This window comes from Passer domesticus, chromosome 13 (assembly GCF_036417665.1).
Source record: "Passer domesticus isolate bPasDom1 chromosome 13, bPasDom1.hap1, whole genome shotgun sequence".
Taxonomy (NCBI): Eukaryota; Metazoa; Chordata; class Aves; order Passeriformes; family Passeridae; genus Passer; species Passer domesticus.
In genome coordinates, this window is record NC_087486.1 from 4,941,567 (window position 1) to 4,958,645 (window position 17,079).

Here is a 17,079-nt window from a genome sequence, read left to right on the forward strand (position 1 = left end):
GAGGAGCTGCTCCCTTCTGGGTCTCTGCAGCTGGCAAGCCAGAAACAACAGCATTGCTAAATCTCAGTTATAAACAGCAAAACCAATTCTGGCTTTTCTGGAAAGACCAAAAAAGCCTAAAAATAAAACCAAAACAAAATAATTTTTAAAAAGTCTCTTTCTCCATTTCTTTCTTCTCTCTGGGAAGTGTCTCAAGGCCAGCAAGACAAAAAAGACAAAAAGTAAGAGGAAACTCCTATGAGAGATACAGACTCCTGGGAACTTCTCTTCGATGCACAAACACTGGATGTCCACTGACCCCCAACCCTTCTCAAACCATAACACTACAGGGAGTTCTGCAGTGTCACCACATCAAAAGTTTCCCCATTTCTCCCACATTATCTACACACACTAGTGCAGAGTGCTGGCACCATGCTTATAAAAATACACTGAGGCTGGAGCAGCTTAATAGCAGTACCATACTTGGTTATTAATCAGAATGAAATGCCTGAGAATAAAGGAAGTACGGATATTTAATTTATTAGTGGAAAGGTGAAGGAACCTAATTACAGCTAGGTAATTCCTGCACATGGAAAGTACATCTCCTGTGACAGGGCTCCCTCATCTAGCAGAGTTCCAGTGTCTGAAAAATCAAAGCCAGACCTACCAAGGCTGAAAATAGAGACAAGATGCAATTTTTCAAGAGAGAGGAAAGTGCTTCCATTCTCAGTTTCTTTAGGTATATTTTCCATCACTTGAATCCACTATCCATATCCATTATCACTTACTAGATAATTTTCAAAAAGAAAAAAAATAAACAAACAAACAAGAGAAAGGAATCAGGAAACAGCAAAAGGCAATCAGAGAGGAGTGGTGGAGAATCAATTCAATCTGGGCAGCTAATTTAAACATTAAGTCAAGAAACTCAATTCCTCACATAGTCAAGAGGAGAGAATCAGGCTCTAAATTCAGAGCTTTGAATCACCCTGTGGCAGCTCTGGTGACTGTATGTAGCCTTGGGGCTCCCAAATTAGATATCTGAACTTGCATGTGTCTACAGCTATTGGCCATGCTGCTTGCAGTAAATGCTAGAGGGATTTGGACACCTAATGCTGTTTTTAATTCTTGATTAACTGTAGCGACAACAGTTTCAAGAGTTTTGTCTCATTTTTGGTGAGGGCAATGCTGTTATGACAGTACACGATACCCTGAACCACCCACAAGTATAAATTACACATTTACTACCTGCAGCACACTATACTCATATATCTCGTCTTTCAGCCTTAAAAATAATACAGACTAAATTATGTATTTGCTATAAACATGAACAAAGCAAACTTCATGCTGACAGGATGCATACAAGCAAAACCAGAAAACCTGTTTTAAGGAGAACATCAACGCAAAAATCGCGTTGCAAAAAACAGTCATCAATCAGATTTCGTAAATCCTTGCCATGTCTATCCTTTGCAACAACTCTTATATTGCTGTACAATTAAAAAGAAAGCAAATATAAAATTCTCATCTCTCCCCAACTAACAAACACTCTCAGTTCTTGAGAACAGTAAGTTCTGAACTTGCACATAACTCTCACTGGACTTTCATCTGGTGCAGTATATTGTCACAAAGCAGAAAATGCAGGCTGGGCTCACATTATCTGTAATGAGACAGACACTCCTTCATTTTAACAAGGTACCACTGCCAATATCAGCCCTGCTGTGTAAAAAACCTGAGGCAACGATTTTTTATTTATACAAGAGCAATGAAACCCAGCGAGATCAGATGTGATCGAAGGCACCTTCCAGCACCTGGCACAGAGTGAATATTCATGCAGCACCTTTAAAAAGCAGCTTACATCCCACACACCTCATGCCAAGGCAGATGCCAGGGCACTGCCCAGCCCTGCCAGCAACTGGGCAGGGCAGCCTGGAACAAGAAACTGCTCATACCCATGTGGCCATCAGCCCTGCACACTTCAAAGTGGGAAATCAAGGCACCGCAATGATCAAAATTCGTTCAGTGGTTTCTCCCCAGTGAAGCATTTAAATTTTTCTGTAAGACATCACAAGTCTGAGGAAGGAAAGCTGGAGGGTTTCTTCACACACAGATGCCAATGCTTCTGGGACCTGTCACTCTTCCGAGCCACTGCAGCACCAGCAAGGCTCGAGCACCATGAACTGTGTGCACAAGTAACCCTGCCAACCCAAAGTGGGCTCTCTCCATCTCCAGGAGTGGAGCAGCAGGAATTTCCTCTCAGCTCCCACGCAGCTCTAGACATTCCCAGGAGCAGGTGAGCTGCCTTCTCTTGTTTCTCTGAAATGCGCTTCTAACTCTCCTCACTCAAGAATGAGTCACACTTCAGGCCTTATTTCTACCTACCCGTGGTATTTTCACTCTCTGTGCAAAGGGACAATTAAACCAGCGGTCACACGTATGGGGGACCATAAAGTACAGCACTGGGACAAGAAGTTAGCTCAGAAATTAAATGGAGCTGGAGGCATAAATAGTGCAGTGACAATTGCAGGTTCATCTGTAACCTGAGCTCAGCTGAGCTTCTTGTGATCCACAATTCCCTATTAACTTTTTTTCTATCTCTCTATCTTTGGGAGTCCTCTTCAAACAAACCCATGACTCCCTCTAAAGTGCTGAGAGAAAACAGAAAAGAAAACACGTTTTTGCTCAAGTAATGTCATAGGAGCAGTGAGTGGAAAAAAAAAGAAAGGTCTTCTGCTGGCACCAGATTAAAGCCTATGTGATTGGAAAGAGACCCCATGGAGCAACCACCCATTTGGAATAAACCTAGGCTTGAATTTCAGGCGCTGCAAGACACAAGGAGCAATGTCACTGGGCTGCCTGAGCTGCACCGACAGTGACCTGGCACAGCAAGGAGTGGCCAGAGCCACCCCCCTCAGTTTTGGGGACACAGCACAAGGGCAGAATGGAGTTTGCACTTGTAAACAACTCCTGACACTAAGAGCCATGTCAAAGAACATGAAGAGCTACTGTCACACTCAGGGCTCTGCCTCCTCGAGACCAAATTACTGGAACTGTGGAAATTTTATTCCTTCTGGGTGCCACAACCCTAAAATGACTCAGGACTGAGAGCCCAGCTGCTCCGTGAATGGCAAAAATTTTTTTCGTTTTAACTGCCAAGTGAAGGACAGCAAATCTCAGAGAGAATGGAAGAGAGAACAACAAAATTAAGTGGGAATATCCTTTAATTTTATGTCCAGGTCCTCCACTGACTGTTTTTTTCAATTTTATCACAAGATTTTGAGCTATTACAGGAGCCTCAAAATCTGCTCACTCAAGATAGGTAGCCCAGGTTTCATCTTTAAGAGGACAATACATTCATCTACAACAAATGAGCCCTTTAATTGCAAGGTCACCATAATGGACCAGAGAGAAGATTCTTGATGAGACAAAATTTGGAGACTGTGCTGATCTACACTTGACAGTCCTGTAACCCATGGACAAGATTCCCCTAACCTTTGGGGAACAAGAGGACAGTTCAGTGAGTAAATGCTTTCTCCTGACACAGTGAAAAGGACTGGCAGCTCCCTTAGCTCTGGCACGCGAGGGCACAGGTACCCACCACAACCTGGGGCTTCAGGAGAGACCCACAGTGCAAAACAAAAGAGATCCTGGAATGCCAGCCAGCCCTCCTTGAAGTGGGTATTTACAAGAGCTGCAGCTTTCTCCTACAGCTTCTCATTACAAGACTTCATATATATATATAATTCAGATTTTCCTGCTGAGAATATAGATAAGCTTCTAACATTAAATTTTCTATAAAACAGAGTCACAATCCAAGGCTAGTGACAAATGCTGGCATCAGAAGCCTACAGTAATGGCATTCTGTTAGGGTTTTGCAGAGCAATGAACACAGAGTAAAACAAAAGTATCTTCCCAACTTGTAAATTTATTTCTGGAACCTTTAAAATGTGAAATTAAAGTTCCTTTTGTGGGCACACAGCCCTGTGTCTTGATAATTGTATATATAAGAAAGGCTTAAAACTGTAATGCAACATTTGGTTTCAGTCCACATTAGTTCTAATGTTTGATTTATTCCTTGCAATAAATAGATTTAAGCTTATTACCATTGATAAAGTCTATCTTGTAAACCCCAGGGCGCTGCTTTGAAAATTTCCATGGTGAAATTTGGCATTGTCATGCAGTTTAAAGTGGTAACCCTGTGGTGATGTGGCAGTGATGCCCATGCCTCATTTCCATGATTTCTGATTCTGACCCCACAACTCTGAACAAAGCTGTAACCTTACAGTTCAGAGAGGGACAAAACCTCCCAAAAACCACAATACCCACAAAATATCACACAAAAAACATACTCCACTTCTTTGTCTTCCCACAGTTGAACATTTCATTAAAACACCAAATGTTCAAAGATACAGACCACTGAGTTTAACTTCAATACAAGAAAAGTTGATAGAAAATATAATAAAGAATTGAACAAGTGGGTGCATGATATACCTGGAAAAAGTCAGATATTTTGCAGAGAGCAGTCATGCCCAACAAATCTGTTAGAATTCCTTGAAGGAGTTAACAAGGGACATGCAGGTGGCTGATGCAGTACACAGGGCTTTTCCCAAATCCTCCAGCAAACAGTCTCAAGGAATCTTAAGAAAAGATTCCTTTAAAAAGGTAGGCTATGGTGAGAGAGAAAACAATGGCATCTTATGGATCATCAACTGGGAAAAAAATAAAAAAGGAAATAAAGGAAATAATTTACATCATTTGTCACAAGGATGAGAGGCTGTTAACACATCACCTCAACATCTGTGCTAAGACCTGTACTGGTCAAAATACCTGTTATTGGTCTGAGAAAGGGGCAGGGAGGCAATGAAATGTCAAACTATGCTGAAAAGACAGAACAAACAGGAGTAGGCAAAATTACAACCAACGTGAAGGCTGCAGAAGGGTCTCAAGACACCATGATTGGACAGGAAAATGACAGCATAAATTAAATGTTAATAAATGTAAAATATTGCACTGAAATAAAGGAGTATTACTGTCCACACAGACTGACAGGCTCTGAATTAGCTGTTCTAATGCAGAGATGTAGTCACTACAAACAGCTTTCTGGAAACATCAGCTCAGCAGCAACCCAAAAATAATAAGCAAATAATTTTGGAACTGCTAGGGAAAGGTATCAAGGGTGAAATACAAAATAGAATGTCAGAAACTCATGATTTATCTACATTTTAAAAATGCATCTATTTCTGCTTATGTCATCTTTAAAAGAAAACATATGAAGACATCATATGATGTGATGGATCAGAAGACCAAAAATATTTGTGAACAGCGAAAAGCTTCACTTTGCTAAGAATGCATCAGAAGTAGGAGTGCATTTGGACTCTACAGCTTGAAGAAGAGCCAGCCCAGCCAGGTGTGATCCATACCACACACAGGATGCTGGGCTACATGAGCCTTTTTTCTCAACACCTGCATTGTTCTTATTTTCTTGTGAGGTAGAACACACAGAAAGGATAATTTCTACTTCCCTGTGAAGTGTTAGCAGGATAAGCCAGGGCATGTTTAGATAAATTGTATTAATTGGGCTGTGATCTGCAAGAGACTTCTCTCATTTCCACCTGCCCTGGAAGCAAAGATTTTTAATAAGACGTTGACCATTCAGCTCACAATGTGCTATAAAATTTTACCTTTGGTCTTATTAGGGTAACAAATGGGAAATATCATACAAGGCTTGAAATTATGGAGTAGATTAGACTCAAATTGCTTCATAAGTTAGAGAAGAAAAAACACCCTCCAGAGCCATCTCCTATCCCAAAAAGGGCAGGCTCAAGCTAGCTGAACTCTGTATTTTCTATTTCCACACGAAAAGCTGCACATTCTGGTTTTTGCCTTCAAAAGCTGAGGGAAAAAACAACTTTTGTCTATAAAGAGTACACATAAGCACAGCACTGAACATCTAAAATACCAGATAATAGGGTCAGGTTGGGTTGGAACACCCCAGGTCCATTAGACAATTTATGCTGCTGTAACCCAAAGATTCAGGTCCAAACTAAATGAAAAGCCAAATTCAAACAGATCAGAAGCTTCCCATAAGTAAAGGAAAACAGAAGTGCCAAAAAATAAGTATTTTGATCCCTGTAAGAACATTCTTGCTTAGCACAAGAAGCACATGAAGACCAAGGGGGTTTGTGCCATTAATGATAAAACAGCCTTTTCCCACCTGAAAATCAAATCTCATTTTCCTGGACAAACAATAGGCAAGGATGGAGCCAGCCATGTGAGGCAGCTGCTCTGTTACATCAGCAACACATTAATATCTTGACCCTATCCCTAAAAGCATAATTTCCACCCTCACCATAACTTTTCCCACCATGTTGATGAGTAACCACCAACCCAGGATGTAAAATTTGCAGAAATCATTGTTGACTTAGTTCTTTAATCTCCCCATAGCTCATAATGCCTCTTCCTCTCTATGAGCCAAAAATACAATTAAATGACAAAAATCCTGGCTTGCTGGACATTCTGATGCTGAGAAAATCCCTACATAGAAACTACTAATTCACAAAATCATGTAAGAAACACTTCTGCTACTTACAAAATTTCCATGCTTTGTACTATTTTTCAAAAGATTTAACTATTTTCTCACAAACACCAGCTCAGCTTCACAGGCACTATCGTCCTTCAACCTTTCAGTGAAGGCAGTTCATAACAGTGCTGTTGAAAAGAAGAACAATGGAGACATTTAAGTGCACCATTTTTCAATATCTGACTCAACCATAATAACTATAATATCCTCCATGCCAGTAATAAGACAACTGTTAAACATGATACTTAAAATCATTCACCTCTGACTTCACAAAGCTCTTTCAGGAAATACCTGTTTCCAGAAAACTTCATTACTGTAACACTCAGGAATCAGTGTGTAGGTGCTTTTTCCCTAAACCAATAAAATATCCACCTTCAAGATTAGTTTCAAGTAGAGAAATTAAACATGCAATGGTGTATAACATCACTCTGTGTAAGGGCCACATCTGCCAGATCCACCAGCAGGGCAGAGGAATTCAGAAGTACATGTTGCTCAGCAGGCAGAAATCCACTGCTGAAGTCAGACAGAAAGAAAGGAAACAAAGAAAAAAGGGAAAAAAGAGAAAAATATCTAACAGGTTTAGTTTTCAGACAATTCAACCAACACTTCAAATCTTTTATTCACACCTTCAAAACCATCATCTGTAGGTAATTAATTATTTCATGCCTGACTTCACGCTCAGTATTTTTACTGACATCAGTGGCAGTAGGATTGGCCTATTCCCTATTAGCTAACTCAAGCCAGTAACTGGCTCTTGAATATCTTGTTCAGATCTAATATCTTCTTTTAAGGATCCATTTCTGGCAGAGCAGAAAATAATCAGCCTATCAAAGCACTGCAGTTTCATCATTACCCCCCCAAATTAATCATGTTTCAGTACATGCAAGGCAAGCCTTTAGCAGCACACTGGTAAGCAGGAACAGATAAAAGTGGATTTCCCAGTGCCCACAGTGAAACAGCAACAGAGCTAATGATTTCCTGCAAACCACTAGTGCAAGCTCTGTGAAAAAAACCTGCAAAATAATTCAGCTCTTCAGGAGCAACACGTAAGCAGAAAACTGAGCTGTACCCTGTGAGGGCTATGATTCTTCTGTAGGGTAGTCAGGTTAAGGAAGGTAAATTCTTCTTGATTTAAAGTATACTTTGGCTTCACTTCTTCAAGAAGTCATGTATACTAAAAAACAAAATTTTGAAGTTGCAGTATCTGTGAACTTCATAAGATGAAACCGCTAAAATTCAGGGTTACCGTTTTACCTGAGCAGGACAGTAAAAACAGCAAAATTTACCCTCCTTCAGACAGTACAAGGCAGAAAATCCACTTACATCCCATTTATAGCCATAAAATAAGTTGCAAGAGGAACAAGGTTGCCCTTCTTGCCACCCAAAAGAAAAAAAAACGTTTATGCTTTCTGCATAAAGGATTTTGTACTTCAAATATAAACAGAGACACTGGCAGGTTATTTTTTAAGTCATGGAAAGGCTCTCAAGCCCCAACTCGTGGCTATGAATTTTGTACCTGAACAGTTCTCCCTTCAGCTGAAGCTTCACTGCCCAGCTCCACTATCAGATGTCACACTTGCAAAAACCCAAAAGTCAGAATAAAAGCCGGGGCGTTGCTGCAATGCACAGTTTTGAAAGACTTCAAAAACTTACTGGAGCAAGACAAACTGCACAAGATTCTTCCCCAGGAAGCCAGGCCAGCAGCAGCCCAAGAGCTCCCAGTTAATTAGCTGTTTGCTATGTAGAAAAGAGGCTGTAGGAAGTGCCCAGTGCTGCATCCTCATTTGTGCTTCTCTCTGATCCCTACTGCAGCAACTCAGTCCCGAGTGAAGCAGAGCTCATTATCCAGCAGAGACAAACCCTCCTGAGGAGAGAGGTGTTTCTTGGGCTGTTAAACAGCATCAGCTCCATCTGGTCACCCTCTGCCTGCCCTGAGCAAGCACGAGAAGCCCACACAGGTAGGGCTGGAATCAGGGATGGAGCCTGGTCTGTGGCAGGGATGGAACACAGACCCTTCTTCATAACTGGTTTGGAGGGAAGGGAAGGGCATGGAAAGTGAACCCAGAGCTGGCCTTGGTGGGATTTCCAATGCAGAGGATGGAAAAGCCTTCATCAACTGGTACTCCCTGGGTGACCAGCACCTCTCAACAACGCTCCTTCTGCTTTCCTAACAGCACATTCTAGATTTGCCTTCTAGGCACATTTCCCTGTCTAAAAGAGAGTTAAGACCCTCATCCTCACCTCCTATGGGCTCCTGGCTCATGCTTTAAGAGAACACGTTTATTTAGGAAGTGCCCAGTGCATTCAGGTCATTGATTGTGCAGGGGAAAGTTTGGAGCCTGCTCCACTGCAGCTGCCTCCACCTGGGCCAACAGCTTCATCTGCTCCACCTCCTCAGGCCCTCAGGAAACGGCACCTCATTAATTTCAGCACTGCAGGAGCACTAACACTCTCTGCTCTGAAGAGCACAGCCCCAAAGCTGACCACATCACCCTCAACAGGGAACGAGCCAGGTCTCCACAACACTGATTTGCTCAATCACATTGCAGGAACTTCCCATTGGTTTTGTTCCCTTTCATGCTTAGCATCCTGCTTTTATCTGGCAACATTCTAACAGCTGTTTTCTTATCACATTAAACCAACATCTCTGACAAAAAAAAACAAATGTCTAATGTCTTCTCCTGGATCTCCTCACAATATGCTACAGGGGAGCAAATCTCTACTGAGCAATGCTGTCAATCAGCCTCAACACAGGTTTTGTTCTTTAAACAAGTATCTTTCCCATCCACCAAAATCCCAAACAAACAAAAAACCCCAAACAAGCAAAACCAAACAAACAAAACTCCACAACTTTGTCACAATCTCACAATCTTCTGTTCAAACTTCATTCCCCCCCAAAAATAGCAGTCCAGCCCTCCAGCCAGTGGCAGCACTGGCACAGTGCCTAGGGAAGTAATGGAGCTGCACTGATTTACGACAGTTAAAATCTGACCTGGAGATGAGTCATGGGCTTTACTGGCTGCTTCAATTGCAACTAATTCAAAGGGTTTGGTTTTGTTATGTTTTGTTTATCTCTGGATGTGTTGTAAAGCTTCAGTCACTAAAGGTCAATTCCAACATTTCTTCATCAGTGTTTAGGAAAGCTCCTGAATATTTAGGAAGTGCTTGGATGCATGAGGTTTTTTTCAAGCATGCTGCTTCTTGGATTTGGACTCATCTTTTCTATCACAGTCACCCACTCTGCCATCTGAAATAGTCCATTAACCTACACATTGAGGCAGCTACTTTTGATTAAGAGGTGAAAAATCACAGCGTAGCTCCAAGCCTCAAAACAAGCAGAGACGAGAAAAAAAATAAAAATCAAGCAGGAAGGGAAGCTTTGGGACTCGTCTCCTGGCTGTCTGTCAGAGAAATGTGGCTCTGGCTGTTTCTGGGTGCCTTCAGCATTATGGTCTCTTCTCCCTCTGCTGAGCAATCCAAGCACTACAGAGAGTGACAGAGCTGCCTGCAGCAAGAGGTTCTTCAGTCGTGTCAGGATTACACAAGAACAAACTTTATTTCTCAGGCTTACAGCACAAAAAAGACAAGAAAAGGGCAGAGAGATGTGCTCAGTCTCCTGCTCCCTCCTTGCCCACAGAGATGTGAACTGAGCCGGGCTGGGGCTGCCGACTCCACACTACTCCAGGCTGGTGAAAGCAGAACCTCCGCTGGTGACTGACCAGGGAAACCCCTGGAGAAGGCAGGAAGCTTTTAACTAAATCATTTCCCCTTGCTGCCACACTGCCAAAGAAATGAGACTGTCTAACTGCTCACATGGCTTCCATGCAAGGAACAGGTGAAGCCACTACAGCAGCATTTCATCTCCTGGCGAGGTCACAGCAAAGCTTGGCTTATCCCAACAGTGGGCAGCACATCCCTGGATGTGCCCAGCACTGCTCTTCTGCATTCATGGGAATTCTCCAGCACCCAACCTGACAAACCCTATGGGACCTGGAGGGGAAATAATAAGTATATTACCATAACCCAATACTACCAAGCTTACTACTCTGCAATGCATTAGATTCATGGAGTTCTCTGTGCAGCACCACAATCTTAAAAGCACCATTAATTCAAAAAATAAAAATAACAGGACTCCAATATCCATATCAGATTCCAGGGTTAAACTGAGTGGCAGTCCTGAGATTTTACAAAGTATTCACCTCCGTGAAGAACCACTATCCTTCCTTGCTAAGCAGAAAAACAGATAATCACCCTAGGGCTCCATCTTTAGTGAAAAATAAAATCCCCTATTTCTCAAAGACAAAAAAAGAAAAACAACCCAATACCAAATCCCTTTTCACTAGCTCTATCCAAATTCACAGCAGCTAAAAGTATGTCAGAAATCAAGGTGCAAGTGAAGAAAAGAAAAGAAAAAAAAGAAAAAGCTTAACACCAGAATGGCAAGATTTCAAGCGTGACCCATTGCCTGGTAATGTCAATGGGATCCTTTTGAACCGTTTCCAAACAAGCCAGATACAGCTCACCTGACGTGACTTGTTACTGAGAGCAGCTGATGGAGGTAGAGAGGAAGAAGGCAAAGAATTCACAGGGAAAACACACAGATACAGGAGTCATAGCAGCCCTTGACAGTGGGTGGGGAAAAAAGAATGTTTATTTTAAACATTTCCCCCTAAAGGGAAAAATACACCAGCCTTCCCATAGGGTCCACCTTAAACCCAGGCAGGGGGAGAATGGAAAGAGTAGCTAAAACCTAAGAGTTTTCAAGGTTATCTAAGCAGACATTGCAAAGTTCTTTATAGTGTTTAGTAACCTACTGCCCCCCAAAAAGTTAGTATGTTTTCAAACTACTCCAGGCATATTCAGCAGAAATCTATTAAAATCAGTGAGAGACAAGCTGTTAGCTGTACATTGTGCTGGAAAAGCTGCAGATGAAATGCAGAAAGCTCCTATGCTTTCACTCCACATCCAACAATACAAACATTTTCAGTTACCTCATAAATCAAAGTTTGTCATTAAGCTGCACCTAAAGTGCTATCGTGCCCAAACCTCTGGAAAAGCATCAAGGTAGCTGTTATTTTTATTTTTTTAACAATCACTCAGGAAACATTTCACAGGTGAAAAGAACCGTGGGCTGGTGCAAATCCTGTGGGATTGTTGTAGGGCCAACAGGATCAAGGCATCAGTGGTGGCCAGAGACAAATGGGCTCAGAGAGCAACAGCGTGTGTGAGCTTTCACACTGAGATACTCTCCACTCCAAGCACACCTAAGGGACTTGATGTAAACTGGTAACAGAGCCTGGGATTCACACAAACAAAATAAAAGCAGGAGCAGACAATGAAGGAAGTTAATTTTTCACCCAGAGAACTGCAGTGTTAGAAGATTGCCCTGGAGGATTTAATCAATGAAAGTGAATCTTGTATATTCTTCTCCACTATTCCCAAAATAAGTCAATAAGATGCCAGAACTCTCTCAGTGTAGAGTGACTATTTTCCAGTAAGCTTGAGTTAAAGTCTTTATCAAAAGAACTAAAGAAATGCATTATGATTTCAGAGAAAAATAGTAAGCAAAGAAACAGAAACAGCAGGGTAACCTTACAAAGCACAATAGCTTTTCAGAAAAACTTTTTTACTTCTTTTATTCCCAAGGATGCTTAGAAGCAAATGAAAACTACTCTAAACCTGACACTGCTGGTGCACAAAAATACCCGCAGCTACCCTGGCCTTTAGGAGCAGCAAAACATCTGAAAAATGCACACCACCATCAGGCACTACCTAAAGGCATTTCCAGATCCAGAACCTCCTCTCCCATGAGGAAAACACACCTACTTGTTCATCTGCTTCCTCAAAAAACCTCCCCATACATCCGAGCAACTCCTACTGCACCCTCCTAATAACCCATCACCCCAAGGATCTGTGCAGGACTGCTGGGTCCAAACATCACCCAAAATAAACAGCAGCAGACCACATTACATAACACACTTCTGTGTAATTATGAACACCTGAATAAATGTCCCTGCCTGTCTGAAGGGCTGCACACCAGCTCTCTCTTGGACTTGCACGCAGGGAGCTTTCTCGAGTCCTAAATAAATTTACAATCCCACCTTCAGCTGGAGCTTGGATAATGTTTCTCTGAGAATAAAAGAAAAAAAAATAACAAAAATAAAGAAAAAAAACCCCACCACAAACAAAAAAAAACCCCACCTCCATAATTTCCCTTTTGTAACACTCAGTTTACATGCACAAACCAGACGAGCTGTCACGTCTTCAGTTTTAAAAGCTTTCAGCAAAATTAGCTCTTCTAAGCTACCTGCAAAGCAAAGAGGTGCAACTGAAAACATCAGGAGCATACCATCCATGACTCTTCAGAGTGTTGGAAGTTTCCAGAAGGCACAATAAGGATACAGTCAACATCCTCAGTGCATTCCAACACAAGGATTTCAAGGACTTCAAGGGGCAAAGACAAAGGTAATTTTTCTGTGGCAAGAAGATTACCGCCACAGTTGTGCCTAGGCTAATCAAAGTGTTTGGAAGCAAGGCTCATCCTCTGTATTGCTGAGAGGTGATGCTCTGAAAACAGCTTTTACTACAAGGAACCTTGTTTCAAAATAATGACCCTTATTTTTCCATTTATCAGTATAATTTCTTCCTCAAACTGGCATTCAAAAATATAGCTCTTCCGTGGGGGAGGAACAAAACAAAAACATAGCTTGAAATACACGAGTTGATTCTCAACAGACATACATCAACATGAGGAGTCAATAAAATTATGTTAATTTATGCCAAATGAAACCTAACCAAGATTTCTCTCCTTCGAGATGAGGCTGGGACGATTACATTCATTTCCAGCAGATGCTGATCCTCATCACACAGGGCACAAGAGCTCCATGCCTGTGGAATGTCACCCAGCAAACACATCTGTTAGCAGGAGGAGGACTCAGTTCAGCACACTGATGTAGCAACGTCACTGGCTGACCTATTCTGCCCGGCACACAATGGAGAGTTGTTCATTTTTCTTTTCAATGAAACGCTATGCAAGTGTTGATTTAATGGTTCATTCATCAACTCCTCTGAATATTAAGCAATTCATTTTGACTTAATTTGAACAATTCAATTGCACCCATCCTTTCTCCCCTTGAAAAATGTGAATTACTGCCCAGGGAGAAGCTGTTTTAAAAGTTGACTTAACAGGAAGCACTTATCTCCATGGGCTTTATACCCTTTCATAATCTGATATATATATTTATACCAGACTTTTTTTCTTTTCCTGTTACATAGTATACATGAAATTCACAAATGCTAAAGCAAAGGCACTTCAACAAACATTCTTAATACTGCAGACCAAAATACGTCTTCTGCATTAGCTACTCCCTAAGAAGACCACCAGAAAACAAAGTGCATCCTCAACAACCAACAACCCTGCGAAATTCTGCAAAACCCAGGGAAACCAGCCTCTCATCGAAAACCCCTTACTTTTCTCTGAAAGTTTGCATTACCGGATACATTTTCCCAACGGGGGGAAACACCGATCCGTGCAGGAGAAGCACTGGAGCTCCGCTCTCACCTGTAAGCAGCACCTCGCACCTCCGAGCCGGCATCGCACGGAGCAGGGCTCGCACGGAGCAGGGCTCCGCAGCCGCGCTCAGCCCCGCGGCTCCGGGGCGGCTGCCGGGACCCGCCCGCGGCTCCGACCCCCGGGACCCGCCCGGGGTGGGGAAAACCCTCCCGGCACCAAAGCAGCCGCGACCACCGCACCTGTTGGCCCGCGGTCCCCGCCGCATCCCCCGCGGCTGCCGGCGCTTTTGCCCGATTCAGCGCGATCCGTGCCCGTTTTCACCTGCTGCTCGCAGGTGCCGAAGGCGCTCTCCGCAGCTCCCCCCGCATGCCCGCTGCGAACACTCAGCCCGAGGGTCACTTCCAGAGTCCCTTCCCCACGGGAGCCTCGCCCCGCTCCGCCACCGAGCATCCCCCGCAAAGCCCGGCCGAGCCTTCCAGAGGGCCGGGCAGCGACCGCCCGCTGCCAAGAGACACTTTTCCCTCAGGGAATGCCAACACGGAGGCACCGCGCTGCGAGGGAGGGATGTGAAGGAGGGATGCGAGGGAGCGATGTGAAGGAGGGATGCGAGGGAGCGATGTGAAGGAGCGATGTGAAGGAGGGATGCGAGGGAGCGATGTGAAGGAGGGATGCGAGGGAGCGATGTGAAGGAGCGATGCGCGGGGAAACGGCGACCGCGACTCGCCGGGGCGCGGGGAGCACCCGAAGGGCCGCGTCCCCCCGCGAAGGGCAGCGCCGGCCAGAGCCCCAAACTCCGCCAAGTCCGAGCGCGGGCCCGGCCCGCGGCGGCACTCACCGGGGCGGGGGCGGGCTCGGCCCCTCAGGAGATCATGCCGGCGGAGCGCGGGGCCGGCGGCGGAGCGGCTGCTCCGGCAGCGGGGGCGCGGCGCTGCTCGAGCCGCGGCGCAGCAGCCGCGCCGCCCCCGACACGCGGCCGCGGCGCCCCGGCCCGCGGGGGGGCGCGGAGAGGCGGGCCCGGCACGGCCCGGCCCGGCACGGCCCGGCACGGCACCGCCGCGCCTCCGCCCGCCGCGGCAGCGGCACCGGCACCGCGCGGCGGGAGCGCCGCTGCCTCCTCGGATGTCTCTTCTTTCTCTTCCTCCTTTCCCTCCCTCCCCGTTTATTGCTTTTTTTCTTTCACTCCACTTTTCATCTTTTTCTCCCTTTTCACCCCGCTGTTCTTTCCTCGTTTCTGCCCTTCTCGCCATTCCCTCCTATTTTCCCATCGCTCTTTTTCCCGACCTCTTTCCCTTTTTCCTGCCCCCTTTCCCTTTTTCCTGCCCCCTTTCCCTTTTCCTACCCCCTTTCCCCTTTTCAACCACCTGCCCCATTTTCCCGTGCATTTCGTAGCATCACAGAGTCGTTCAGGTGTGAAAAGACCTTTACGATCAAGACCATCACATCTAACCGGTACCCCAGCACTGCCAAGTCCACTGCTAAGCCGTGTCCCAAAGCACCACATCTGCACATCACTTAAACACCTCCAGGGATGCTGGCCCCACCACTTCCCAGGGCAGTCTGTTCCAGTGCTTGACAATCCTTTCTGTGAAGAATTTATTTCTTATATCCTATCAAACCTGTCCTGTGAGAGGTTGAGGCTGTTCCCTCTTACTGCTTGCTCCTTGGGAGATGAGGCCAAAGCCCACCTGGATACAGCCTCCTTTCAGGTGCTTGTAGAAATCGGTACAATCTCTTGTGAGCCTCCTTTTCTCCAGGCTTTGCACCCCTAGCTCCTCATTGACTTGTGCTCTAGACCCTTCAACAGCTTCGCTGCCCTGCTATGGATACTGTTTCTCTGCTCCTCCTTTTTTAATTGATTTTTCCTCCTTTTTTTCCCCCCATCCCTCTCCCTGCCAAGCCTTTTAGCACAGCAGACTGTGCCCAGCAGCCAAGAGGCAGCAGGGGCTCGGCCACCCAGAGTGGTACAAAGGCTCCAGCAGCAACACAGCTCCTTTTCCCTTGGAGCTCCATGTGTTGGAGAGGGAATCAGTGGAAATGGGTTTTTTTGTACTCCAAAAAGTTGGTTGTTTTGCAATCATATGCAAATGCTTTGGGTCTAGCAGATGGCAATGAGTGCTTTCCTTCCATGTTTTACTCTGGAGCTCAGTACCAAGGTAGAATTTGCAATAAGCTCAGTAGCTACTGACTAGTGGTTGCTAGGACAGGTTAAATTTGTGTTCCAGGAGAGCTTTACATCACATGTCCACTTGCTGCTGTTCCCTTCCCTTTATGGGCTTGAGACCCTCCCTTCCCTTAAAATTCCAATGAAGTGCCAGGTTTGGTTCATCAAAGGTCTGTAAAATCATTTCCCAACTAAAGAACTCCATATAACCCTACACCAAAGCCTCTACACATGCACTCCTTCCACTTTTGTATTATATGCAAAATTCCTGTTGTACATTATATGCAAAAAAAAAGTTCATCTTATCTCCAGATTTAAAAATATACTGAAGAAATCTGACAGACCAAAAGAAAACAAAAGCAAATCAGCAAAACTGGCAAGTATTTCACACTGTAAAATATTTACACTGTAAATTTTATCAAGTTATTTTATCAAGCAACAATTTTGACCTACAGGTCTTCATTTTCTTTTCTGTTATTCTTTTAATTTTAGTATTTCCCCTTTTTGTACTTCATAACTGGTGTTTTCTTTTGCTTGCACTGATTTGCAAGTGGATTCAGTTGGCCAGCAATGGCAGGGAATGCTAATTCCATTTAGTTACCGGAAAAAAGCAATAAAAAAAATATGTTTCCCTAAGGCCTCAATCCACAGTGATGAAAAATCCAGATCAACAAACATATTTTTGTTAAAATCAGTCTTATGTGTCCTGTCTTTTCCCACAGAAAAATAAAAATAGGAAAACAGTCCACTAGGCAAACTGAAATACAAATTATAGACCCTTCCTAGCTCCAGTAGTTTTATCCCAAATATATTCCCAAGCTGGGGGACAGTGTGTACCCCAGAACTGGGCAA

At 44.1% G+C, this 17,079-nt stretch overlaps 1 protein-coding gene across 6 annotated transcripts in view; it reads right to left on the reverse strand.

The window, feature by feature from the left end:
* Nucleotides 1-15,024, reverse strand: part of SGCD (sarcoglycan delta) — a 305,579-nt gene extending 290,555 nt beyond the window's left edge. For 2 of the 6 annotated variants that reach the window (XM_064387559.1, XM_064387551.1), the window contains exon 1: nucleotides 14,902-15,024. The gene's annotated coding sequence lies outside the window, so the exon portion shown is untranslated. Of the gene's footprint in view, nucleotides 1-4,464; nucleotides 4,529-6,562; nucleotides 6,675-14,305; nucleotides 14,595-14,901 lie in introns of those variants that run through there. The other 4 variants (XM_064387556.1, XM_064387553.1, XM_064387555.1 and 1 more) reach the window with 4 other exon arrangements.
* Nucleotides 15,025-17,079: the final 2,055 nt, after the last annotated feature.